This window comes from Aythya fuligula, chromosome 5, assembly GCF_009819795.1.
Source record: "Aythya fuligula isolate bAytFul2 chromosome 5, bAytFul2.pri, whole genome shotgun sequence".
In the NCBI taxonomy this organism is placed as follows: Eukaryota; Metazoa; Chordata; class Aves; order Anseriformes; family Anatidae; genus Aythya; species Aythya fuligula.
The window spans coordinates 30,182,446-30,210,236 of NC_045563.1; the positions used below are offsets into that span (position 1 = coordinate 30,182,446).

Here is a 27,791-nt window from a genome sequence, read left to right on the forward strand (position 1 = left end):
ACGCTGCCTGTTACATTATTCAGTGTTTGTATGCAGCTCTCCTAGGCACTGCAAGGAAAGTGAATTACTCTCATTCTTAGGCTTAAATTCTAATTCTCCAAAAGACCTCAAAGTTTTTATCTTATTCACTATTGAATTTTACAGGAACTGCAAATGAAATTGCTGAAAAGGAGAGTAGAAAAGGGTTACGTATTTTACACAGAACTTGTATAGAAAAGGGCAGAAGTAATCTACCTTTATTCTGATATAGAGATTAATTTCCCATCTCTTTACTTCTGGCCTGACTTTTCTTCTGACTTTTGTATTCCTTACCACACAATGGACTAGCTTGGGCAAGAGATGTGGAAGGTGTGTCCAGAAAACTCTTTTGAAAACCACTCTTGAAGAAAATGTGGTGACTGAATTGGAAAATATGGGTCTGAGCTTGCTAAGAGTGAGAATGGAACCCCAGTTTAGTACTTCTCACACTAGTTCCCCAGTCATGAGGTCATTATCAAAAGTTTTTGATTGTTTCCTCCCTCTTATTTATGGACAGTGATTTTTGAATGTATTTTCTGTACTTGCAAATTCTTCCTGGATGAGGATACTACCTTTATGAACAAACATATCTATGCATCTCAAGACTCCCAAGCAATTAAACAAGATTCTTAAAACATTATTGGAGCAGAGCTTGTAAGTGATGTCTGTTGCTTACAGTTTTTAGAGAAAAGTGGGGTTTTAAGTACCATGCATATGATTACCTACTAAAACTACTGTTTTCATGCCTCAAGATTTCACAGAATCATGACAAGAAAACAGTTATTTAAGATAGGACCCACTTCTTCATTTCTGTTCATTAAAAAAAAATAAAAAATCCTTTAGGAGCTCTGTGTAAGTGAAATTACCTGATTAATAATCCAGCCCATAAAAGGTGAAGAATATGCCATAACTGTTCTTTAGGGAATTAGACTAGATTTTTATTTATTTATTTATTTATTTATTTATTAACCCTTGGTAGGTACTTAGCACACTGTAGCACACCAAAAATAAAGGCAAAACATCTGATTTCATGTACAGTGTCAAATCTTATTGGGATGGCTTCAGAGCCAAACAAAAATCCTGAAGGGCAAATATTTTATGCTGTTTCTTTGCTTAAAATCTTCATTGCAATATCCAGCTGAAACATAGTGCACGTCTATAAATCTAGCTTCTCCTATCCAAATAAAAGGACTGTAAAATTTCTGTTTACAATAATCCACTTGATAGGCATTACTTAATCAAAGTAATGCTGTGCTGTGCTGTTTCAAAAGGAGCAGCTACATATTTAAGTAAGATGACAGACTTATTTTCTGTCTTTTTGAAGACTATGTTCCATTTATTAATATTTACATTTACTAAGCTGTTAAACTGCCAGCAAAGAAGCTGCTGTTAGGTAAAGGAAAGTAATTTACGGTAAATGTAAAAAAGAACTATTTGTAAATTCATCAGGTTAAACTTGAATGAGATTGTTATTCCTGTGAATTCATTAGAAAAAAAAAATAATAATAAATAAATAATAATAATAATAATAAACATATCTAAAACTTCAGAAATATTATAATTCACACATGAAGGAAGCCTGGATAGGTCAGTTCCAAAGCATGTTATTTCAGAAAAATTTTATGCCCCACAGCATATTTCATCACACTAATTTAATCACTGGAAGTTTGCTCTGTATTGCAATAAAAATGATGACCCATTTCCTAGGACTGCTTGCTTATACTGGGAAATGTTTTACTTCATCAGGGGAAAAAACAAAAAAAATTGACTTGTCCTGAACTTTTATGCACAGCTTCCATAAAAGTGAGGCCAAAGTAGTTCAGCTGATTACTACTCTATTAACTGAGAATGTAATTTCCATTTCTTTCCTCACCCAGTTGCTCCTGTTGGGTGGTATCCTCTAATTTGATGCTTGAAGGAAAACCTGAGATTTTTCTGCAGGCTGGCATTCATTGCTTTGCATATACTTACAGAAAAAGCCATAGAATGTGTAACACACAAAGGATAACAAAGAGTGCAGAATATCCTGTTTTTTATGGGCATGTTCTACCCATCAATCTGTCAGTCTGAATCATTTCTACAGCTGTGTGAATAATTCACAAGTGAATCATTCTGCAGTGATCTAATTTTTCTGCTTATGAGAGATTTCTGACCATTACTGATATTTTTATTAGGAACATATTTTAAATTATCCAGTTAATTATTACTCCCTAATTTTTACAGCTTGGTCATGAAAACCTCCTGTCTGTACAAACTGTGGATTAGCCTTCAGTACCCTCTCTTATGCTGAATGGCAGCTTTCTGGGGAATCAAAAGTGTAGCACACAAAAGGACTATTCAAACACATCAAACTGTCCGATGTTATATTTGCTATTTAAACTTGTTAGATGTGATTGGTCAATAGATTTGTACAAAATTGCTACAAATATCTGATTGGGCTTCTGTGTTGACATTGCCAGTAGTAAATGTTCATTATGTATAAATGTTAAATGCAGGTTTCACAGACAGTCTAGCCAGCTAAACCTATTCACACAAAGTGCTTCAGAGAATGAGCACTTACAGGAAACAAAGGGGACGTAAGCTTGATTCATGTGAACCGATACATAAAAAGGAAAAAATATCTGAAAAGATATCATTGTCCCTCTGTCACTGTCAAAATGTTAAACGTGTAAAGTTATAATGCTCATTTACTGATATGTCTTCAAAAACATATGTAATCAATTACTTAAACGCATAACATCCTTGATAATGTAGTACAGCTTTCCTATATTTAGGCAACATTAAACATAGAAAAAATGAAGTGGTTCATATTGGTCAAGGTCACATAAAGTCACTGAAAAATTAAGAAATTAAATCCATGGGGAGCAGGTGCAGATTCCTTATAAATCTAAAGACTGAACGTATTTTCTCAATATGCTCTACAAGTATCAAAACCTCATCCAAGTTTCATATGCCAGGAATGGATGCAGATGAAAACTGGCAGAATGATCAAATTTTTTGTCTGAATCTTGAAGTTCAGTCAACCTTGAAGCTCAAAATAGTTTTGGTGAAGGAGCTACTTTTTTTTTTTTTTTTTGATAATGATGATAAAACTGTTCCAATAACTCTTACTTAAAAACCAAACAGTTCATTGCAAATCTACATAATTAAAGTTACTCTTAAGCACACCACTAACCATAAGAAATTAATACCACTTTATACTGTTTTGAGAACATTTTAACCTTTAAGAAACTTATGTGGAAGTGGGCTAGCAAACTAAAATACAACCATAGAAATAAAAATGATACCTTTCTGATATAATCTAACTTCCTTGGACTTACCACTCTGAATAGGGATCTTGAAGAATGAAACCTTCCTTCCTTATTCATTTCTGTTAGTTAACATCCTCATTCATTTCTGTTAGTTAACATTCTTCACGGGTCCTCCTATTTCAGCACAGGCTTTCTTCCAGGCAAAAGTACCTGTGATCAAAATCATACGTTAGAATGTTCTAAAAGCTCTTGAAGTAATAGTGAATACACACACACACAACACACACACAAGCCAAGTTCTAAAACTAGATGTCACAGGCACGGGTTCACTGGGAATTTGTTTCTTGAAACAGGATTCGATATACCAAAGTCTCCTGGAATATATGTGTATTATCTGGTTATAAAGCAGCTGTCACTTAAGCACTAGCTTGTTCCACAGGCTGCAATACAAGGGGAGAGAAGGAAAGGGATGAACACTCGGTGATTTGGTAGGTCTGGTGTCAATTAAATTGAGAATGCTTTATTGAATAACATTTATTTCTATAATGCAACTTTTTGCTTTTATTGTTATATTATCCTAGAATCATAGAATATCCTGAGTTGGAAGGGACCGAAGAAGGATCTTAAAATAAAAGAATGGTTTGGGGGGGGGGGCGGGGAAGGGACTTTAAAGATCATTTAGTTCCAGCCTCCATCATGAAGTCCAACTTCTGACTCCACAGAGAACCACCCAAAAATGAAACCATGTGTCTGAGAGCATTATCAAAATGTCTCTTGAACTCCAGCAGGCTTGCTGCTGTGACCGCTTCCCTGGGGAGCCTGTTCCAGTGCCCAACCACTGGCATCCAGTTTATATTTATGTAAAACAAAATAGTGTCCTGTCATTAGAATCTGAGTGGCTTTTTTTTTTTTTTAATTTTTCTAAGGGTTTAACTATAACTATCTAGAGTTTAATTATAATCTATCCATAAATTGAAATTTAGCGTAGCTATTAGAATAGAAACACAGTTAAATTCTGTAAAAGTTAGCTGTCATCTGGTCGTGCATGGACACAGAGGTCTACAAAAACAGGTTCTAGTAAAGCACACATTAATATACACATATTTTATTTATATATATGTTATTTACGTGTATATATAATATATGCAAAAGGAACAAAAGCATTTTGAGAGTTTGAGTGGCCTCAGCTGAAAACACTAAGACCACAGGTCAGTAATTTTAATCTCAAGATTTCCAAGCTCAAGTTCAGTTGTATTCCTAGACCATGTCCCAGCCCAGTCCTGGGATGAGATCAGTTTGAGATCACAACTGGTCCCCTTGTGATCTGCACAGTTTTCCACAGAAAGGAAATCTTGGCATTTAAAGTGGCTGGAGTTTCCATAAGTCAGTGATATAAGCGAACGAAGAACAAGCAGGAGATATATATACACACTGTATCAACCCACATGCTGATCTGTTACTTGTCTTCTCACAAGAAATAGTTTACAGAGGTAACAGTCTATGCTTGTTTAGGTTAGTGGTGAGAGAAGTGTCACAAAATTTGCTGCTACCAGACAAGACTGGTCACCTTTGGTTCAAGTAGGGATTATCTTTATCAGAACGGTAAAATAGACCATGACTAATGGTTTATGAAATCCACCACAACAGTTGTGGTTTCTTTTCTTCTTAACACAGGTGTATTTGTCTTATCACTGTAGTAATTAATAAATAGCTTCCATAGCCATTTTCTGAGCAAGAATAATTTTTTGTTGTTGTTTTGTGTGTGTTTTTTTTTTGTTTGTTTGTTTTTACGGATTTTCCCACAGCAAGGAATTCAACAGGTGAGATTCATGTTGCTTTGTCTTTTAGCTTTAAAAATGGTATTCCCATAAGTCCCTAGCGTTTCATTTGAGATAGGTATTATGAAAAGACCCCAAGTAGTCATCTCTATGCACATAGATTATATATATACATTTTTTCCAAATTCAACTATCTCAATCTGCTGTGCCTTGTAAAATACCTCTCTTCCTTGTGTCTCCCAAGTACATTTGCAGTCAGTTTGTGCTCAATGCTTCATGGACTTCTCCTGACCCTCATGAGACACGGTAGCATAACTATTGATCACAGAACAACCTAATTTAAATTAATTATATTTCAGAGTAATTACCAGGAGTGTTTAAGAACTATGAATTCTTGATAACGGTAAAACGAAAAGCTCTTTAAATTTCCAATAAATATACTACTTATATTTAGTGGAAAAAGACTTACATGTTAAATCTGTATCATACAGTTGTTAAAAGCACATTTCCTGAGAAAAATAAGTGTTTGATTTATTATATTAATATCAAAAACAAATTGCATGACATGTCCCATATGTCAAAGGCAACAAGCTATTTCAGATCCTGGGGCATGACCAGAGAAGGGATTCTCTGTAAATACAGGGATAAGTCCTACTCCCCTGTACTGGGTAAAATCACCACATCCCCTGAAGTCAGTGAGAGTTTTTATAGTCCTCACAGAGAGCCAGAATTCACTCCAATATGTAAAAACTCTTCTTTTCAACTAGACTAATTTCTATTATATTCTTCCCATTTTGTTCCTGCTGCTATTCAGTCCTGAGGTGCAGGTGAATCTCAAAGTATATATTTCAGAAACCTACTGAAAATCCTAAACCTCTAAAATCCCATGGAAAGCAATAGAGAGGATAGGCTGAGAGTGTCAACCTTAGCAAACCTAGGGTTAGGGCATGGAAATTGACTGCCCAAGGACAGTGGAAAATGGAAGAAGGTGGATTCCTTTTATTTACAGAAAGTCACTTGGAGAACCCACAGAGGCATTGGGCAAAAGCTGAAGCAATGAAGGTGTTGCCAAGAAGCTCCTGGTCAAGCCAGGCCCCAGTGCCACAAATAAGAAGAGTCAAGTATGAGTGGTCGGAGATTATGAGACAGTGCATGACTAGAAGATCAAAGGAAGTGAGTGTTCCCCTCTGTTAGGTAATTCTAAGATCACGTTTACTTTGTCCCCCAATACAAAATAAATATTGACTAATCGGAGAAGGTCCAATGGGGGGGATAGAGAATGCATGATCCATAAGGAGGGAGTGGGGTTTGCTTGATTAAGGGGGATCTAACTGAAGTCTTCAACCACCTAGGAAGGGGATTCTAGGGAAGACTGAGGCAGACATTTCTGGCTATAAGTCATATGTTGCAACAAGAAGCATTTGGACTATGTTCTCAGTCATATGGTCTGAATTCTAATTTTTGGGTAGACCTGCGTGGAGCCAGAAGCTGGATTAGATGATCCTTGTGGGTCCCTTCCAACTCCGGATATTCTATGATTCTATGCAAAACTCTGATCAGATACAAGGAAAATAATAATAATAATAATAATATATAAACATGGATATGCAGTAGAAAAGTTTTCCTGGAAATGCAGATTCTCCAACACTGGATATATTCAAAACTCAGTAACACCTGGCATAATCTGATCTAACTTTGAAGTTATTCCAAATCCCTGTTTGGGGTTAGGCCTAGAGACCCCCAGAGATCACTACCAACCTAAATTTTTATGTGGTTCTGCATTTCTGTAATACTACTTTGACCAGGATTTTCTTTATACCACCTCTCTGAAAGCAGCTTGGAAAATAACAAAATTAATAGACAAAACAAACAAATAAGAAACACTTGTTTGAATCTACTGACTCATAAATATGCTTTATTATTATAATAAGCAAAAGAAAGATTGAATCTGTGCTTTAGAGAGTCAATAAATACTTCCACACTTCCTTTTTGTGCATACCTGACATTTTACAGTAACTATAGTTATATCCACTGAACAGAAAGGTCATTAGCCATGTTTATTGTTTGGTAGCTGAATGTAAACAGACAGCTATTTTTAAAATAATCAGATTTATATATATTTTTAAGGCATATTAGAGGTATATTCTGAAATTGCTGTTTGAAAAACTGATGCATATTTACAGGGAATAATTTTATGAAATGTTGCTATCTGCCCTCCAATTTGCCAGACTTAGCACTGTAAAATGCTTTCTTTTGCATACTCATTTAAAAGCCCTTAGGGGATTCACAGAAAGCTGAAAGGAAGGAGAGGGCATATTATGCACAAGAAGTTTGGAGCGTTAAATCACGATGAGTGAAGAGCCAACTCATTCAGACCCTGAAATTCAATTGAACATTCACCTAAAGTCTATGGTATGGTGGTTTTACCCTGCTGGGCAGCTGAATTCCACCACACCCACTCTTTCATTCCCCCTCCTCAAAGGGAAAGGGGGAGAAAATACGATAAGAAAGGCTCAAGGTCTGACATAATGACAGAGTAAGATCACTCAACAATTATGATCATGAGTAAATTAGACTCAGCATATGGAGATTAATATACTTTATTATACAATTTATTACCTATTACTAACAAGCCAGAGTACTGAGAAACTAAAAACAAACTAAAAACACCATCCTCCCAGTCCACTCTCTTCTACCTCCTCCCCTCAAGTGGTGCAGGGGAATGAAGAATGGGGGCTGTGGTCAGTCCCTAACACTTTGTTTCTGCAGCTTCTTCACAGTCACTCTCTGCCCCTGCTCCACGTGGGGTCCCTCCCACGGGATGCCGTGCTTCCAAACTGATCCTGCCCACAGGCAGCAGCTCTTCAAAAACTGCTCCCAGATGGCTATGTACCACGGGGTCCATCTGTCAGGAGCAAACTGCTCCAGCACAGGTCCCCCACTGGGGGCAGCTCCCCCCCAAACCCCCTGCTCCTGCGGGGGCTCTCCATGGGCTGCAGCCTCCTCCAGACCACATCCACCTGCTCCCAGGGACTCCTCCATGGGCCGCAGGGTGGAGATCTGCTCCATGTGGGACCCATGGGCTGCAGGGGTACTTCTGCTGCATGCCTGGAGCACCTGATGCCCTCCTTCTGCACTGACCTTGGGGTCTTCAGGGCTGATTCTCTCACATTTTGTCACTCCTCTCTCCCAGCTGCAGTTGTACAGCAGTTTTTTGTACCCCTGCCCCAAATCTGCCCTCATAGAGGCACAACCAGTAATGCTCACTGGCTAGGGTGTGGGCAGCGGTGGGTCCCTTTGGAGCTGGCTGAAACTGGCCCTTATAACACAGGGCAGCTGCTGCGCTCTTCTTACAGAGGCTGCCCCTGCAGCCTTTTGCTATGAGGCCCTTCCCCCATAAACCTAATAAATTAGGGAAAGTGAAAACTTGGATAAAACTGTGTAATATGTAAACTATAGAGTATCACAACCTTTAATAAATATAGTATACCATTCAGTGAAAATTATTTTCAATAAACTTGGAAATTAGGGGTCCTTAAAATTTGGGGGTTTAGCAAATGATCCTGCATGCAGACTCCTGCTTTTGAAAATTTTGATCAAAGGAAAAAAAAAAAAAGTAATAATTTCCCTTTGAAATTAAACCATTTTTCATTAAAACAAAAATAAATGCAGAAAAACTCTACCTTTCTGTCAGAATTAGCTTTATTTTTCTTTAACATTTTTTTTCCAAACTGTTGAAGTTGAAGAAATGAAACTACTTAATTCTAGTTTCCCTGCTCTTTTCAGATGCCAAAATATTGATAGGATGCCAGTGAAAAGTTAGTCTATTTTATTTTACGGGCTATCAACTCTGTCCATTTTATAGACATAGAGAGTCAAGGAAGAGCAAACTTTTAACTTCAAGCTTGAGCAAATAAAATAAATTTTCAATCAAGCACTATAAACTTCACTTGTCCTAATAGAGCAGTTAACAGAAAGAATGTGAATCAAAGATATAAGGTTAAAAAATTATTTCTGCCACTTTCCTTCACTCAGAAGCACTGGTGTGTGAAGCCAAGCTTTGGATATTGGCTGTGTGCATTGAATTGGCTAATGAATGAAGTAACCCAAAAAGAAGATTGACCTGATTTTGACTAGTGTGTGAGACCTCTGCTTTAAAACTGTCATTTATTTGGCAACTGTTGGCATTTATTTTAACTAAGGACATCATAAATAATTACAATGAATGATTATGAGTTATGGATCTTAAAAGTATATTAGAAACTTCAGTATAGCATTACTCTATTCAATGTCATATCTTTTATATATGTTTTAGAAAGATATTTTTCAAAGACAAAAATATCTAATAATAGCTAATTGTCACAGGATGAAAATTACTGTGCAACATAACTTCTATTTATACCCTTGAAACCATTCCTTTAAAATACTACTTTTAAATGCCTGTAAAACATGGTGTCAGTCTTAAATCTCAGTCCCATGGTGTCACTTCATGATGTGTCAGTCTTAGATCTAATTTCAGTATAATTCTGCTTTGCTCAAAATAGTCTTTATATATATACATATATTACAATCCTCAAAAGTATATCAATATTATTATTTATATTACAGTACTGCCTAGAACATGAGCCAAGAACTGGGCCTCAGTGTATTAGATTCTTTACAAATTACCAATAAACAGATAGTTCCTTTGCCAGAAACTTATACAGATAAGAGAGAGAAATGTTGACAAGAAAGGTATTATTATCGTCATCATCGAAGGAAAATTCAGGCATAGGCAGATTACAAGTTCATACTTAGGATCACACCAGGAGTGTGAAATACAGATCTTCAAAGTCTTGTATGCCATGCAAGCTTTCCCAATCATTCCAGAGAAATATTTCATTACCTCTAAATTTAAAGCTGACCATATGGCAGAATTTTTAGCTTTCTTGTTATCCTCAAACCCAGGGGAACACACTTGTGTTAGTACAAATAGCTATGTGATTACTCATGGAAAGTAAGGATAGGGCACCCACATTAGGCATTTTTGGAAGCTTGCCATGTTCAGTCTAAAATAACAGCAGACGCTCTTCACTGAACACTCTGCTTCCTCTCTGTAGTTGTCCACATGATTTTTGAACCTGAATGAGCTACTACCCTCCATCTCTCTGGCACTGCATGAGTCAACAGTGGGTGTACATAAAGAATGCACATACCTGAATCAAAACACGCAGGACCTCTCTTTGAGTGTGCCTCACAGGCCTAATCTTGAAGGCAGCTCCCAAGCCACCTTCAGAAGATATGCCTAGTGGTTTACTGTCGATAGAAACCTGTAATTGGTACATACAGAAGTAGGTGCATGACCACTGTAAAAGAAATGGCTGTTTCCCCCATGAGCTGAAGGGATCGTGTTGTGCCTCCAGAGTCACCTGGACAGCATTGTCTCTGCAGACCAGTTTTAGCATTGTCCCATCTTCCTGTGGCACAGAACTGGTAGCACCACCACCAGATCTATCTTTTCCAAGGGGTTGTGGCCAGCTCTGTCTCTGAAACACACTACCTTGCTTCACCTTACTTCCAGTATCCACATAACCAAGGAAATTTGAATGAGTCTTTAAACGCTTCAAGTGATTTTATTTTTATACCATTCCAAATTTCCTTTCCTCTCCACTAGGTAAATATTTCATGCACAACAGAAAACACTTACTTGTATCAACATAAGCCTGATACCATGCCAGGACTCACTATGTGATGGCCACTCCTTCACTGAACTCCCAAAACAATTCAAAGAAGATATAAGGAAAGTTTTCTTCCTCTTATTTTCCACCCCGTCAAAGTCACTATATATAATTAGAGTTCCCTGCTGCAAGGTAGAGCATAGCCTCTCAGAACCTAGCAAAAAATATGTTTAGAAACTGCAGAGCTGGCCAGCCATGAACACACTATGAAGGAAGGTTAAAAAAAGTAACTGTTACTAGCTGTAGGATACACATCTGTAACAGGTCCTATACATAGTTGCTGCATATGAGAGGTTGGCCCATATGGGCCAACTGGAAGAAACTGCATTTATAGATAGACCAACTAAAAAGAGCTGTTATACAGTCAGAGGGCTTCAAGGACCCTTATTATTAAAGATAACAGTAAACTGTACATTAAGAAATTTCAGCTCTTTCAAAGTTCAAGACAAAGGTTTTGGGGGCAGTTCTTATTGCCTATATATGTACACAGGAGCTCCTGCAGACAAACCTCACTATAGCCAGAGACTTGGAGAAATGAACCTATCTTATAAAAAATAAAAATCACAAAGAGTGCTTTTCTTCTAAAAAGAAAAATAAGCGTTTGAAGTATTTTTGTCCTTGAGACTTTTTTTTTTTTTTAAACCCTTTGGGGTGATTGGCATCATATTCTAAGTTGCAGCCTTTGAAGATTTTGTCTTTATTTTACCTTGCCTGAGTTATGAACTACCACTTTTATTACAGAAATCTTGTCAGTCACATATCTCCAGCAGCATTTGCTGTTTTCTAATGGAGTATTCTGTACACCACTTTCAGCTGGCTAATATTTTCTCTTAAACAGAGCTGTTTAGCTAAGAAGACTAGAAAGCTACTAGTTCTTAAATGCTCTAAAGATCAGTCTAAGAGAAAATCAAAACATCTCAAAACCTGTTTAGCAGTAAGGCACATACATGCACCTAAGAAGTAAGCACATATTAAACTTATCTTTGTAGTACCGGTCCCAAATTCTTGTTATTTTTTAGTAACAAGAAGGTGATAAAAAAGTTCAGGATATCTCCTGCACAGCTGGGGGAAAAGTGGGAGGGAAGGGAGGTTTACATGAGGTCCTTTCACACAAGTGGGTGTTGCTTCAAAATGAAGATTGATTTTACATTACATTAGCTGCTGTAGGATAATGGAGTCAATTTAACAAGGTCATCTGAGGACAAGAAAGTTAATTATAGAATATTAGACAATCTCAAATTCACATGGTATAGTAAGAATTGATAGGGATCAGGAGGAGGACCGTTGATGCAGCATGGTAGTATGCTTCATTCTCATGAGAAACAGATTATTTATACTACCATAAGACCAAAGAGAATTATGATATCAGTATTTTTTATTATTATTATTTATTTATTTATTTACTGTTTGGACAAATCTGATTCCAAAGTCTCCAACCAGAAGCTGCACCACCAGCAAGACAGAAGAGTCACAGCTCTTCTTTTGTTAGACCTCACTCCTTTTCTTGGCTGCCCACTGGCTGTCCATATGAACTCCAGAAAGATATTCCAGAGAGTGAGATGGGAATCCTCCCACTTTAAAGTTAATTTTTGGTGATAAAATTAACTGAGGTGCTTCTCATCCCTCCTCGATGAGAAGGAGGGATGAGAGGCATTTCAACTTAATCCTTTCTACTGCTTAGCAAGGACTATAACATTTTGACCAATATGTGCCATAGTTTATAAAGATGAAAATAGACATTTTAAAATGATATTTAGGGTTTTTAGACAAGTGGCCTCAATTTTTTTTTTTCTTCTTTTCCCAGAAAACACAGTATGTATCAGGGATTTACATTTACCTCTTTATTTTCAAATCACCCATAATTTAAGACACTGCTTTAAGACACTAAATCACTAGTGAAAGAATACAGCATTCATCTGCATTTATTCACATACAGGGAATTCAATTTGCTCTCTTGGACAGCACTTCCACTTGTTTTATATCCCTTTAATTAGGACTGTCGTTGCTGGGATTTTTTTTTTTTTTTTTTTTTTTTATCTGCCAGGTTTTTGTGTAAGGTAAATATTCATGCTTTTAAAGAGAAGAAAATAAAGAGAGAGAGAGAAAGAGAGAGAGGCCCATCACTTACATTTAATCACACTAAACAAGCTCTTTAGACAATTTGTTCTGAAATTCCTCTAATTAGAGCTTGCCCTCCAGGTAATGCTCTGATCTGATTTACCAGTGAGTATAAATTAGGGACATTACGTAATTAGCCCTAAGACCACAAATGGAAGTAACAGCTGGGTGGCTCAGAGGGGAAGCAAATAAACAGCTCCCATAAGATTTCTTAATAAAAAATAATAATAATAATAAAAGTCCCTTCTTCTAGGTATAGTCTTTAGTGACAGCTTTTGTAGCCCACTGTAAGAAAAGATTCCGTATTTGAACTTGTTTTGAAAGACAGCAGTTGGCATTGAGCATTAGCCTGGCACCTCTTCATATGTTGACGTTCTGAAGGGCAGCTGTGGATTCATATCACACAGAAGCCATCTTTTTTAGGCGATATTAATACTTTAAGTAACTGGCAAGAATATCTTCACTGATTAGCAGCGATGGTATCACACATTTCCCATGAGTAATACATAAAGCTGCTTCCTGACTCGTCCGAAGTTTCTGCCTTCATTTTAGTTCCTGCTACGTCTAACCTGAAGTATTGTCATCCCACCTCAGACAAAGCTTTAAAAAACAACCAAATTACTTTTAATGTATAACAAAATATAGTGCCTTGAAGCCTTGAAAATATTTTAATGTCTTAACAGTTTCTTGACAGTAACAATAGCAACTCACAAAAGCTCCACTCATGCATTGTCTTGTGTGACATTATCTCTCATTATATTATTAAAGTGACATTATCTCTCATTTTCTTCTGAAATAATCAAAGTTCAAAAGCACTTGACCATCTCCACTTTAATACAGGTATGTATGTATATTTCAGCTTGCAAGTACTGGCTGCTTCACTGTTATGTATATAGTAGATTTTAGTCTTAATACATGTATCACAGTTTCCAGAACTGGTTGCTAGACGATCTAAGCTAGGAGGTAACAGTTCCCCATTTCTTTTATTATCAAATAAAAAAAGGATTTTGAATCAAAGGGAGAGTAAACTGTGATCTGAAAAAGGTAAGGGTGACCACTTTGGTAAACTGGCTGATACAACCTCAGCATAAGTTTTTCAGGTCTTGCTTCTTACTGCTTGTCATTTGATCTTCAATAACGATCACAAAGACAGAACTGCACCTTTGTACTACTCAGCTGTGAATGGCTCTAGGTCTGTCCTGACACACCAAATCATCCCCAAATTGAGTAGCTTTCCCAGATAATGATCTTCAAAGGTTATTATCCCTGTGGGTGGAAGATCAGCGATTATGTCAAAGTATGGCTTTCTTACAACTGCTCTTCTGCACATAGTGATGATCAGAAGCAAAGGTCACAAAGAAGGGAAACCTGAAGTTTGCATATATAAATACACATGTGTGTAGTGGTTTTACGTGGCAAGGTTTTGGTAGCAGGGAGCCATAGGGGTGGTTTCTGTGAGAAAGATCTAGAAGCTGCCCCATGTTTGGGAAGGGCCCCATTGTTTTCCAGATCCGAGCCAATAAGCGATGTTGTTTTGCGCCTCTGTGAGAGCATATTTAAGACAGGGAAAAAACGCTGCGCCGCACAGCAGCCGGGAGAGTCAAGGGAGTGAAAGAACAGCCTTGCACCAAGGTCAGTGTAGAAGGAGGGGGAGAGGTGCTCCAGGCGCCGGAGCAGAAGTCCCCTGTGGCCTGTGGTGAGGACCATGGTGAAGCAGGATGTCCCTCTGCAGCCCATGGAGTACCACGGTGGAGCAGGGTTCCACGCTGCAGCCCGTGGAGGAGACCACAGTGGAGCAGGTGGCCCTGCACCGACGGAGGCTGCCGCCTGTGGAAGACCCCTGCCGGAGCAGATTCTGGGCCGGACCTGTAGCCCGTGGAGAGGAGACCACGCAGGAGCAGGTGACCCGGCAGGAGCTGCTGCCCGTAGGGGAGCCAGGTTGGAGCAGTTTTCTCCTGAGGGATGGACCCCGTGGTACGGACCCATATCTGGAGCAGTTCTGGAAGAGCTGCTGCCTGTGGGAAGCCCACGCCGGATCAGTTCATCAAGGACTGCATCCCGTGGGTGGGACCCCACAGCACAGGGGATGAGAGTGACCGAGAAGGAGCGGCAGAGAAGAAGTGCTGTAGACTGACCATAACCCCCATTCCCCGTTCCCCTGCGCCGCTCGGGGGAGGAGGTGGAAGAGGGTGGATGGGGGGGTGAAGGTGCTTTTTTTTTTTTTTCCTTTGTTTTCTCACTTCTCTCGCTTGTTAGTAAGATTTATTGCCTACAACTATCTCCTTATGCTGAGTCTGTTTTGCCCGTTACAATAATTATTGCGTGATTTTCTCATCCTTATCTCAATCCTTGAGCCCTTTTCACATATTTTCTCCCCATTCCTCTTTGAGGAGGGGGAGTGAGAGAGCGGCTGTGGTGGAGCTCGGCTGCCCACTCGAGTGGAACCACGACAATGTGTGAGAGAGAGTATGGGTATGTATATTATACTTAGAAAACTAAAGCTTTATGTACACAGATTATACTATAATATACTTATAAAAAACAATTCATAAATCATGCCACCAAAATGCTTGTGCACTGTCTTTCTCAGCTTGTTATACAACCATAACTATCCCCAGTGCCTCTCTGATCCCCAGACACATCAGCATACTATGGAAGGCACCGACAAACTTATAGCCCCTAAACTGTCCATCTAGACAAGTGGTAAAGTAATCCTTACACAGCATCTCACCCATCACAACTTAAAATTAGGCATGAGGATTTACCCACTTGCTAAGTAAATACAATGATACAACAAATGCAATGAGCTATGGGAAGACAGGCAGTGATGTGAGTGACAAGGTCCTCTGCTTTTATCTGTCTCTAAGTATTCCTGACTACTGAATTAGATCACAGACATCTGAAAGGCATAACTATTTATCTTCTTACTGCTGTATATTTCTCTCCCTAAGAAAAAAGACAAGATGTGTATGAAGGATATGGGGAGAGCTCCTCTCTCATACATTATACACTGCAGCTTACTCAGGTCACTAAACATTGTGATTTGCCATTACTATTAAACAGTCTCCAGTAATTCCTTATGCTACCCATAAGCTGCTTTAGTTTATGCATGATTTGTCCTCAAACTTCCAGTCCCCAGAAAAATTTTCTCTCATAGCAGTGCCATACAGGACAGAAATCTTCTAAACTTCACCATATTATTTCAATAGGTATAGTATTTAGCTACTTTTTTTTTTTTTTTTTTACTGATACTATCAGCATTTATGCCATATTTTGTAATAACATTGGCTCTCATAAGAACCTACTAAGAAAGTCACAAATTTCAGTGGTACATCTTATCACACACCATCATAACACTGACACCACATATCATGCTCTAAATGTTTGATTCTGCAGCAAATGTCAACAATAGCACACTGGCTATGTATGTTTATTACACTAAGAATTTAGATCTGATAACTGAATAAAGTTGTACTGTGTTTTTTATATATATAAATATGCATCCATATTTACACACACCTCCCTAAAGCTCTTCACTGACTCCTCAAACTACTCTAGGATTTGAATGAGATTCTGACTTCTTTTCCAGTTAGGAGAAAAACCACATGGCTGCTTTTATTATTATTATTTATAATACTTCATGTTATTGTATTTACTTTCTACTGAACTAATTAAAACTAATCAGAAAGTAAGGTAGGTACATGTCTTCTGTAAATACTCTTTTGCTGGAATAGAGGTTGAAACGCTACCTATCTTACTCAGTTCAAATTTCAAGCTTTATCAAAATAGCTCTTAGCCAATAACTCCCCAGTACAAGTCATCAAACCTTACCTTTCTGTCATTTCAATCCTGGTTTTGTGTTTTGTTTTTTTGTTTGTTTGTTTTGTTTTTCCCTGTACCACTGCTTATATACTTTAAAAGCATAATATTTTCAAATTTAAAATACTTTATAAACCTGCATGAATAAATTATGTGTATTCAAAAGAATCTTTGCACTTCAAAGTATTCTTCTAATTACTGCAGAATAAGTATAAAACAGCAACACACTGATCTGGAAAGAGGCAGGGAGGGAGGGAGGAAGGAAGGCAGGCAGGCAGGAAGAGAAATAATCTCTACTGAGGACCACAAAGGCAAACAAGGGCTGTTTTCTCCACAAAAACCATGCATCTTTGAGCTATCATAGTAAACCTCCTTCTGTGCTTCAGATGTCATATAGACTGCCTAGTACTATATTATAAGTTGACAAACTGCCGTATTATTCCTTTGTTTCACTTTTTAAATTATTATTTCTTATACATTGTCAGGCTCTTACTTATTAGACTGTTAAAACAAACTACCTGCTGAAAAATATTTTTTTAATGTAATGATGATTGCTTAATGAAATATAAATGATTGTTTAGTGATATCACAGAATCACAGAATTGTAGGGAATTGGAAGGGACCTCCAGAGATCGTCGGGTCCAACCCCCCTGCCAAAGCAGGTTCCCTAGAGCAGGTTGCCCAGGTAGGCATCCAGACAGGTCTTGAGTCTCCAGAGAAGGAGACTTCACAACCTGGGCAGCCTCTTTCAGTGCTCCGTCACCCTCGCTGTGAAGAAGTTCTTACACATATTGGTGTGGAACTTCCCGTGCTCTGTATTTAGTTATAAAGTGTGTATATAGATAAAAAAAACTTGAAGTTTCAAAAAAGTAGAAGTGACTTCTGCCTTTAATGTGACTAAGTTCCTCAAACTGTGGCTAAGATTCACATTCTGACTAAATGCATAGGTTTCATAATAGAAAAAAAAATCAGTGAACATTAAGAAACTTTAACATTATTCCAAAGACCTGAAATTTGTGGTCAAAAAAAGCCTGAATTGAGGTATCATTTTGTGTTTGATCCAAAATAAATATTAAATTCTTTTCCATGCTGGGAATCCTCAATGGAAACTGTTGAGATGTTCATCACATAATACCTCTCAGATGTGTTCTTCTCCCAGTCTCTGCTCATGTCTGGGATTGCCCTGACCCAGGTACTGCACCTCACACTTCAACTTGATGAACCTCATTAGGTTCATGTGGGCCCAATTCTCGAGCTTTTCCATCTCCCTTTGGATGGCATTCCTTTCTTCTGTTGTATCAACTGTACTACTCAGCTTGATGTCATAGAATCATAGAATATCCCAAGTTGGAAGGGACTCATAAGGATCATCAAGTCCAACTCTTAAGTCATCTGTAAAGTTGCTGAGGGTACTCTCAATCCCACTGTCTATGTCATTGATAAACATATTAAACAATACTGGTCCCAGGACAGGCCCCTGAGAGACACCACTCATCACTGGCCTCCACCTGGACATAAAGCCATCAACCACCACTCTCTGGGTGTGACCTTCAAGCCTATTCCTGGCTTGAATGGTCCATTCAAGGGTCCACCTATCAAATCCTTCTTTCTCAGTTTTGGAGACCAGGATGTAATTTGGAACTGTGTCTAAGGCCTTACAAAAGTCCAGGTAGATGACAACAGTCAGTCTTCCCCTGTCCTTGTCAGCTGATGCAGTTACTCCATCATAGAAGGCCACTAGATTGGTCAGTCACAATTTGCCCTCTGTAAAGCCATGCTGGCTGTCTTAGATCACCTCCTTGTCTGGCACATGCTTTGACATTGCTTTCAGGAAGATCTTTTCCATGATCTCACCAGGCACAGAGGTGAGGTTCACCGGTCTAGAGTTCTCCAAGTCCTCCTTTCTTCCCTTTTTAGAAATGGGAGTGATGTTTCCCTTTTTCCAGTCACCAGGGACTTCACCTGACTGCCAAGACTTTTAAAATATGATGGGGAGTGGCTTCGCAAATACATCAGCCAGTTCCCTCAGGACCCTGTGATGCAAGTTATCAGGCCCCATAGACTTGTACTTGTTTAGTTTAATCAGATGGTCTCATATCTGCTTTTCACTTACAGTGGGAGGAACTTTTTTGCCTCAGCCTCCATGTACAGGTTAAGGGAAATAGAAGCCTTGGGAAGCCTAACTGGCAGGGAAGACTGAGGCAAAGAATACTAATAATACCAAAAAAAATATATATCTGTTTATGTGAAGGTTAATGTCTCTCCAACAAGTTGGATAGAGCTTTTCTCAAGGTGTGTTTTTCAGAAAATATATTAAAGGACTCTCAAGATAATCTTTTTTCCCTCTGTAGAAACTTTATTTTCTGCTCCTACAAAATATTGAGATATGCACTCAATGCACTCATAAAACTTCTGCAGGCACATGGTAGACTTTTCTTATCCTAAACCAGCCAGAGTGAACATTATGACTGGTAAAGTCATAATTAGGTGGGGAGGAGGACTGGTTATTGAAAAAATATATGTATTTTGGAACAGCTCATATGTGACCAGTTATGGGGGTCTGTGGGCCCACGGTAACTTTCTTTGTGCCTTCCACAAGGCACTTCCATCTTTCATGTAGATACACACAAAAAGAATTGAAATCTAGTACCCGCTGTTGCCATATGTTCTGTTCATCTAATAAAACTTTCAGTTTGTTTAAATAGATATTCAATACATCAATACAATATGAACCCTATTAATTAAAGTGTGAACTTCTAATATAAAAAGAATACATAGCAGCTTGTTAACATGATGAATATAAAGCTGAGAACCCTTTTTCATTGATGTAGTCAGATCCCTAAATATTTTTTATTGTATATAAAAAAACCTTTTTAGTGGGTGTTAATGTTGCTTTTCAAATAAAGAAGTGTGTATGTACTATCATTTGACTAATATGATGGATAAAATCCAAAAATATGTTCTCATTGTGTTACCAATCCAAATATTTACAACTATAAACAACAAAAATATATATTTTCACCAAGTCCCCTGACAATGCTGTCTCAGTGAATGAATCTTCCCGCAGTCACTCCCAATAACATATATCAAAAGCAACATAAAATGGAGGGAAATGGCAGTAACACAGAACTATGCTTGACTTATCCCTCATTTTGTGTGTGCAATACTTACAGTGAGTTCAATTATATAGAAATATTACAAAGAGAAACTTGATGTCCATTCCTGGAAATGCATCCTTGAATTTGACTCTATGAGCTTTTTTCCATAAACACCCTGAACACAAAATGTGTTGCATAAACTAGAGGATTTACTTTACAGCTAAGAAGGCTGTGTTACTCTCTAGTTAACTACTAAAGATGATGACAGAAAAACCACATAAGGTCATTGGTTTTGTAATGTAAATATCAAAGCGTTAACAGAAAAAACCTCCATTCATAAACAAATAAAACTAGTGTTCAGCTAAATATCAGAGAAATCTTTAGAAGACAGAAACAAATAAGCAAGAAACACTGCAGGAATCGAATATCTTGCTCTTAGGAATTTTAGAATAGCTCAGCAGTCACATTTTAACTTAAAAAAAATATATATATATTTGAGATCTAGTAAAAAAAAACTTGAAGGTGAAAAAAAAAAGAAAAAAGCAGCAATTACAAATAACCTCATATCACATATGCTCTGCAGTGAATCTTCAAAGCCAATGAAAACTGTTTGAGAAATAGGTATTTTCCACATTTATTTGATTTCTTAGAATGACCACCATAACACCTACCTTGTTCTGACAGGGAAAAAAAGAAAAAGAGGTGACATTTACTTAAGACTGAAATTCATTGTGTACCATCCAATACCTACCTCTTTTCATTGCCCCTTACTACTTACCATTGTCTTTCCCAGACAGTTTGGCATGTAACAGTCTAAAAAAACCCTCATATTTAATCTAGCCAAGCTTCCTTCTGGTTCACAAAGAACATACCAATGCTCTAATCAAAGTTAAATTTTATCATATTTTCATCTTGGAATTTTACCTCTATGTTAACAGAGCTGCACATAGATAAAATAGGAGTTCACTGCCTGTTAAGGACTGGCACGTACCCATTGTCATTGCACAGCATCTATAGTGAAATATCTCAGTCCATCCCAGATGTGCAGCAGGGATCAGTCAATTCTTTTTGCTTTAATTCAGTTAAGCACACAGTTTGGCTAAACTTAGCTTTACAGCATATGATGTCAGAACATAAATTTAGAAAGTTCTTATGCTATAAGTGCATTATATCTATACCTAAGAACATATGAATAATGGTACTTATTAGCTTCTTAATAATAAAGATAATTTTAAAATCACAGCAAAGAGCCTCAGATTAGAAAAATATTCAGAAATACAAAAAAAAAAATCATGAATGCCTCAGGGGTTGAGACAGAAGTAAAATAAGGCCATAGTAGTTTTGCTTGTCATTTAAACTTAACTTGACCAAGGCAAAGTTCTTCAAAACACTAAAAGTAAAATGCCTCTCTTCTGACATCTCTACATCTGCAATCATTTAAAGAGAAAATTAGAAATCTATATTGGATTCTATTATGTAAAGGAAAGAAAATATAGGTAAGTAACATTTCCAATTCATATAAAGCAGCAAAATTCTCCATAACGTGTGTTCTGGTATTATGTTGGTTGCTTCCAAAAATGTCACCAAAAAGAATGAATGGTCAATTAAAATAACAAAAGAGTAGATGTATGCAACTCCCTTTTAATGCCGTTTAATATACTACTTCAAATCTTTCAATTCACCTCCCATTTCTAAAGACACATTACTACACCAGGAATGAGAGTGTTATTTAAATTGGACAGAATCCCTTTCTGATTTCTATTGCCAATAAGCTCATGCCATGACTCATGTATTTTTGTCTATTATAAAGACAAAAGCATTTTTAAAAAAAGTGCTGGTGCAGAGCCCCCCAGAGCAATCTTGTAGTCCTGCCTGAATAATCAAAGACAGACAATAGATAACCTTATGGGCTCACTGTAAAGGTTTAAACTCCACAGGCTTCATAAGACTTGCCTCCAGAGATGTTTTGAAAATAACTTTTTTCTGCTGATAACCTAACTTTTGATATTTTTTTTGTCACCAGCTTGCTGATAATGTTAGCCATGATATTACTTTATTTGCATAATTTCATCTCGCTAAGAAATTGAAAAAATACTTTATTTACACAGACAATTAAGAGACCCGTATTTAGCCATGGATGTTAATTTTCTTTTTACCTGTCAATGAGAGAACTTCAGGAATGCTTCTGATTGGAAAATATTGGCAGGCTTTCATTTAAAGTTTGATTTGTGAAAGCTTGTATAAGCTTGTAACCTACAGAGGTGTGAAAAGTCTATAACCGATGTAATGGCTATAGATTGACATTTTCTTTAGATTTGTGCTTGTGAAAGAAACAGTGCTGACTACAAAAATGTTCTGAACAGATGTTTGTAACTCAACTGACATTGGTATTACTACAGTTTAAAATACAGTACGTCTTTGAACATTTTCAAATAAGTATATTATTCAGGAGCCAGAATTTATAGACAATATTTATGACAAACTTACAATGAGGGCATTTATAGTACTGCATGTTTCAGTATAGCTCAGTGAGTTCATAGTTCAGTAAGGCATGGATAAACCTGCTTTTCTGAACTGAATGAATTCTCTGTTTGCCTTTTAATAATTTCTTCCTAGTTAAATAAGCAGAACAAACTGTGAATGAATAATAAAGAGATAGGACTGTCTTTAGTAAAGGAGCTGCAATTTGCCCTCAACCAAAAACAATATTTAGAATCAATTTTCTATTTTTCTTCATGTTGCGAACATTCATACAAACCTTCAAATAAACCATTTAGTTCTTCAAGGGGTATTCAGAAAAAACTTTGGAAGTAACTGCAACAGTCATTCCCAATTTCACTGTCTAAACAAGAATTGCAGTCTATATGTTCCTGAGGCAGAGGTCCTTTACTAAAAATCTACTGTGGAACAAGAGAGGAAATGTGATCTAATGGGTGTATTTTGGACACCCACGTTCAGAGTCATGCTCCTTTACAGCCCCTCTCTGTGACACTGCAATGTGACTCCATCCCAGTTTCAGGAAGATACTGTACAAGATTAGTGGGTATATTCCCAACTTTCAATTTCCAAACTACTTCGGTTTACAAACCCATTGGTATCTACAAATAACAGATCAAACGTTTAGATACCAAGCAAAATAAGGATGGTATTCTGAAGCATTCAAGTGAAGTTAACAATTGCCATCATATTAATCAGGGGAGAAAGCAGTGAGAAACACTGATGATGATGAGATGAGACAAACTAAGGAGATGAGAATTTGAGATCTTATATTTTTCCTAGATCTGGGTTCTCATTGACTAACACAAATTGCACACCTTGGATACTTGATATACTTGGATACTTGAATACCTGGATTCACAGCCTGGATTTAGCCAAACCTGTCAGGAGATGCCCACATAAGGATAAGTGTCAGACTTAATGCTGGAGTTCCCCATAGCCTGTTCTTGTGAGCCCTACTACAGAACATACCAAAGAGAACCAACAGACCAGTAGTGTTGATCTTTAATAGTTTAAGCAGATATGCGTGCTTTCTTGCTTTTTTATTTTTTCAGCAAATTTTTACACGGACTCAGTGCAAATGATGCATATGACACACGTTTTCAGAAATGACCATGGAGGGAATAAAAAACAAATGTTATTTCAAATACATATGTTTGAAATGAAATAGAAATAGGTTTGAAATATAAGTCAAAAATCTGAAGCCATTAAAGACTTGGAAATATAGTCAATTTCTAATTTGATTTTAAGAGCATTAGGTTAACATCTCCCACTTTAAGATGGGTTAAGCCCTATAGATAGATTGTCAAGAAACACGTTTATCATCTTTAAAAGTAAAGAGACACATAAAGTGACTTCCATCATTCATTTGAGGCTTCGTACAGTCTATAATATTTTTTCATAAATACATTGTGAGCTGTCACTATTCCAAAATGATTGTGGCCCCACCCCCCCCCTTGTGAATGTCCCTGCAATCACAACTACAGACAGTATAGTCAAGGATATATCAACATACATTTCCAAGAGAGAAGTGGAACCTTGAAAACAAGAAAGCAAATCACAGCTTTCTTAAGAGTTTTTCAAATTGTGTTTGTAACATTTCCCAAGTCTTCAGTGCCTTGAAGCCCAATCCAAGGTCCAATGAACTCAACATAGGAAGTGAAATTGATTTTTACAAGGCTTTGGATCAGACTCCAGCTACATCTCTTCTTAGTTGTTCTTTTTAACGAATGCCTATTCATAGCTTCATAAAAGGTACTGATTTGACCTCATGGCTTAGCAGAAGCTAAAAGCTGGATAAAAAAAATAATATCATTCTTCTATGCATGCAATGAAGTATCTAAATATATAATAAAAGTGTAAACTTACCTGTAGTGCATCTTCCTTCAATATAGTGCAATATTGTACAACTGCTATTAAATTGCCATCTAGCTATTTTCCCCGTGACATTCTATTACAGATTTGCCTATAACCCTAGACGTGTAAAATTTGGGATTATTGAGATCTTATACTGTATGGTATTTGCTACTTTTATCTGAATTGTCCTTCTCAGGTAGCCATATAGCAGATAAACAATTCATTGCTCCTTCTAGCAAATAACTAGATGTTCTCACACTTTTTGTATACCCTGGACCATATTAAGATCTTCACCAATAATCTTATGAGTCTGTAGCATAACAGCCTACAAAGGCTCAAATCAGAAAAGAAACAAAAACAGGCTGATGAACAGATTTACCAGACATATTAGACCTCAGTCCAAGTTCAGATCTAGTGTGTAAATGCATTTAAAGCAGAATAAAGTGATGTGAATTACGTAATCTCTCACTCTCTCAACTAATAAATTACTACCCCATTAAAACTTTAGAACTGGTAAGGAAATGTTACCTACATCCTCCCCTTTTGGATCCTTGCTTATCACATTTATTTTAAAACACAGCAAATAAAGTGAGATAAAATGACATGGAAACAAGTTTACATATAATTCTACTCTAACCCTACCCTTTCTTTTGAAACTCAGCTTCGTTTTATTCTTTGAAAGCATTGCACACTGTAAAACTTGTGTTAACAATTGTAACGGTTACATAATTCTCATGGTTCCCAGTCAGTTTCCAACGAGAACATATATTATGATTTCAGAGTTAAGATTTTTTTTCACTGTTCAGGAAAAATGATAAGCATTGTAAAGAAAGCAAATATTTTAACACTATGAGCTACCTCTAAGTAAAAGCTAAGTCAATAATTCAGTTTCCCACCTCCCCCACCCCATAAACTCTTTCACTTTATTACTCCAAAAAATATAAATACCAACTTCCAATGAAACATTCATAGCTCTGTACTTTAGTTTGTGCACACAAATAAAACCTCTTATCATTTTATTTCAAGGGTGATTTATCAGACTATGTCTATACTACAAGAACTTTGCCAGTATAGACAAGTAGAACTTTATCCCATGCCAGCAAAAACTTATGTGGGAGCTGCATAATATGACCCACCTTAAGTTTTCTCCACTCCTCTGTGAAACTACTTATGTTGACAAAACAACTTTTAATCTGCATATCTAAGTTAATTAGTGATTACAATTGTTCATAACCTCTAGCAAAATATACTTGCTGAAGTCTGTAACATGGGTGTGTTTCAGCTTTTACAGCATAGCTATAGCATTTATGTTGTGTTCCTCTTCAAAACTAGAAAAGAAAGGCAGCCTCACACCTGCGCCGAAACACAGCAAAGTCTTGCCAACAATCAGTCTGGAGCTTGTACAACTAGCATCAGGTTAATGGGTGACTGATCCTTAGCTCCTGCTCAAATAGTTGTCTGTAGTATGTATCAAAAGTTAGTTGAGTGAGTGTCAACATAAAAATATCAGTTCCTTGCATCTTATAAAGCTCTAACTTTAGAAAGCATTATCTTACCCATGAAAGCCTCATGAAGGCAGAGAAGAATTAATAAACCTTCACCTGAGTGACCTGTGCTGATACTCTTCTGTTAGAAAGGTAGAACTCCAGCTCAGAGCTAACAGCTTATATGAGTTTTGTAGACTCTGTAGCCTTGAGAACCAAGAATTGCTCATCGCCTGGCTCTCCTTTTAGGTCTGTAAAATATGAAAGTGCAGACAAAATATCAGATAACGAAGACCTTCCCTCATAAGTAAAGCTGAAATAGCAACCATCTGTAACCAACATGACACACAAAATGGATGCCAGTCCTAACCCCAGTGTTTCTATTGGTTATGCTTTGATCAATACCAATGTTCACATAAAAAAAAAAAAAGTTAAGTGTTACAAGCACTGCTGGAATAGTTGCAATAACTGGGGGGGCAATTTTAGAAAAAAATATAAGTAGAAAAACAAGATCTGTGGTAAAACTGATTCAGCTTTTGTTCAGTGGTAAAACCAAAACATTTTAGTTCAGTTTGGTCTGTTTAACATTTACAGCCATTTTAAAAGATAATGCTATCAGAACTGACTTCAAGTCTAGAAAACAAAATATTTACTGTGAAAGTATTGAAATTAGATCTTTTAAATTTCTCAGATTCTTCTGAATAAACAATATGTTGAAACTAACAAATCCAAAACGTGTTTGAGTCTGAGTCACTAACTGAATTTTCCACCCCAAAAAAAATAAATCAGTACTTTGGCCAAGATGTTTCAATTCAGTCGATTTACAAGTTTTATCTTCCTGAAAACTCAACTCAAACTCAAAAAAGCTCAGCTATCAGATCATACATCTCTACAAAATATCTTTTCCATGATAAGTCCTATACACGTTCAGATTTTTTTTTTTCCTGAATAGTCTTATAATCTTAATGCTCGAATGCTTCTGTGACCTTCTACCTGAGTCACTAGATCAGAAGTGCTGAATATTCACAGGAATACAGGGTATTCCAGCAAAAATTCAACCTACTGGTTCCTCCCTTTTCCTTAGGCACATATTTTAGAAGCTTTAAGGCGCAGTTGCCATTAGAAGCCATTGTTATACTTGGTTAGTTTCTAGCATCCTGGTCAGTTTTGCTATGGTGTATTTTTATCCAGCCAGCAAATCCATGACTCATTACAGTAATAATGCTTCCTATTTTAAGATTGAAGAAAAGAATACTAATAAAGTTCAACTGTTGTTCAATTATATTTATTTTAATTATTTTCTGAAACAAAAATAAGTACTTCAAAGCCACACATTTCACTTGCAATTATGATGTCTCATTTAAATAACAGAAAGTAGTTCAATTTTAAAGGTTTTTGCTCTAAGACATGAAGTAATTTAACTACCATTTCCCAGGCTTATTACTGCCCTGACATTTAGGGCCTTTTCTACCCACTCTACTTGTTGCTGACTATGCTGCTCTATTTGTATTCTTTTGCAACTGGTAGTAATGCTTCAAGAAGGATGAGGAATACAGCCCTCCCCTGATTAGTGCAGGCAGAAACGTGCTTGAGGAATTCCTGGATTCTAGTATGAATCCCAAAATATTAAGGAAAGCCAAAAATTAGTTATTGAATTATTACCACTACCTGTGTATCAGCAGTAACTCTCATGCTGCAGGAAAAAGACTAAATACTGAAAGCAACTTCAAAAAGGTTATAAGGATGTTTTTGTTGTGGTGGTGTTTTGTTTTAATAATTCTGGCTATTTACTGTGTCAAAAGGAGAGACAAGAAGAAGTTTAAAAAGTATGTCTATCAGACTGAGTCTTAGCACCACCAAAAAGAATTTGAGGTGTGTTAGCATCTGGATGTCAACAAAGCTAAGACAAACTTTGGAACTTAATATATAGCTTTACAGGAATTAAATAGATTTGCACACACAAAAAAAATAATTTTAAAATTTAGTGCTCTTTTATTTATCAGAGTCAGGTGTTTTGGGATCATAGTTTTGAATAAAGATCACATAATCTCTCTCAAGGCATGTAATACTTCATCTATGTTAACCCTGAGACCTCCTGTGCTGAAATTGAATCAGCTTCATGCACTCCTGCAACCCAACTTCACTTATCCACACT

General features: G+C 37.0%; 1 long non-coding RNA gene across 1 annotated transcript in view; it reads right to left on the minus strand.

Annotated features, from left to right (window-relative positions):
- LOC116490311 overlaps positions 1 to 27,791 on the minus strand; it is a 120,520-nt gene that overhangs the window by 20,871 nt on the left and 71,858 nt on the right. The window contains exon 2 of the long non-coding RNA XR_004253356.1: positions 3,339 to 3,479. This is a non-coding gene — a long non-coding RNA (uncharacterized LOC116490311). The remainder of the gene's footprint in view (positions 1 to 3,338; positions 3,480 to 27,791) is intronic.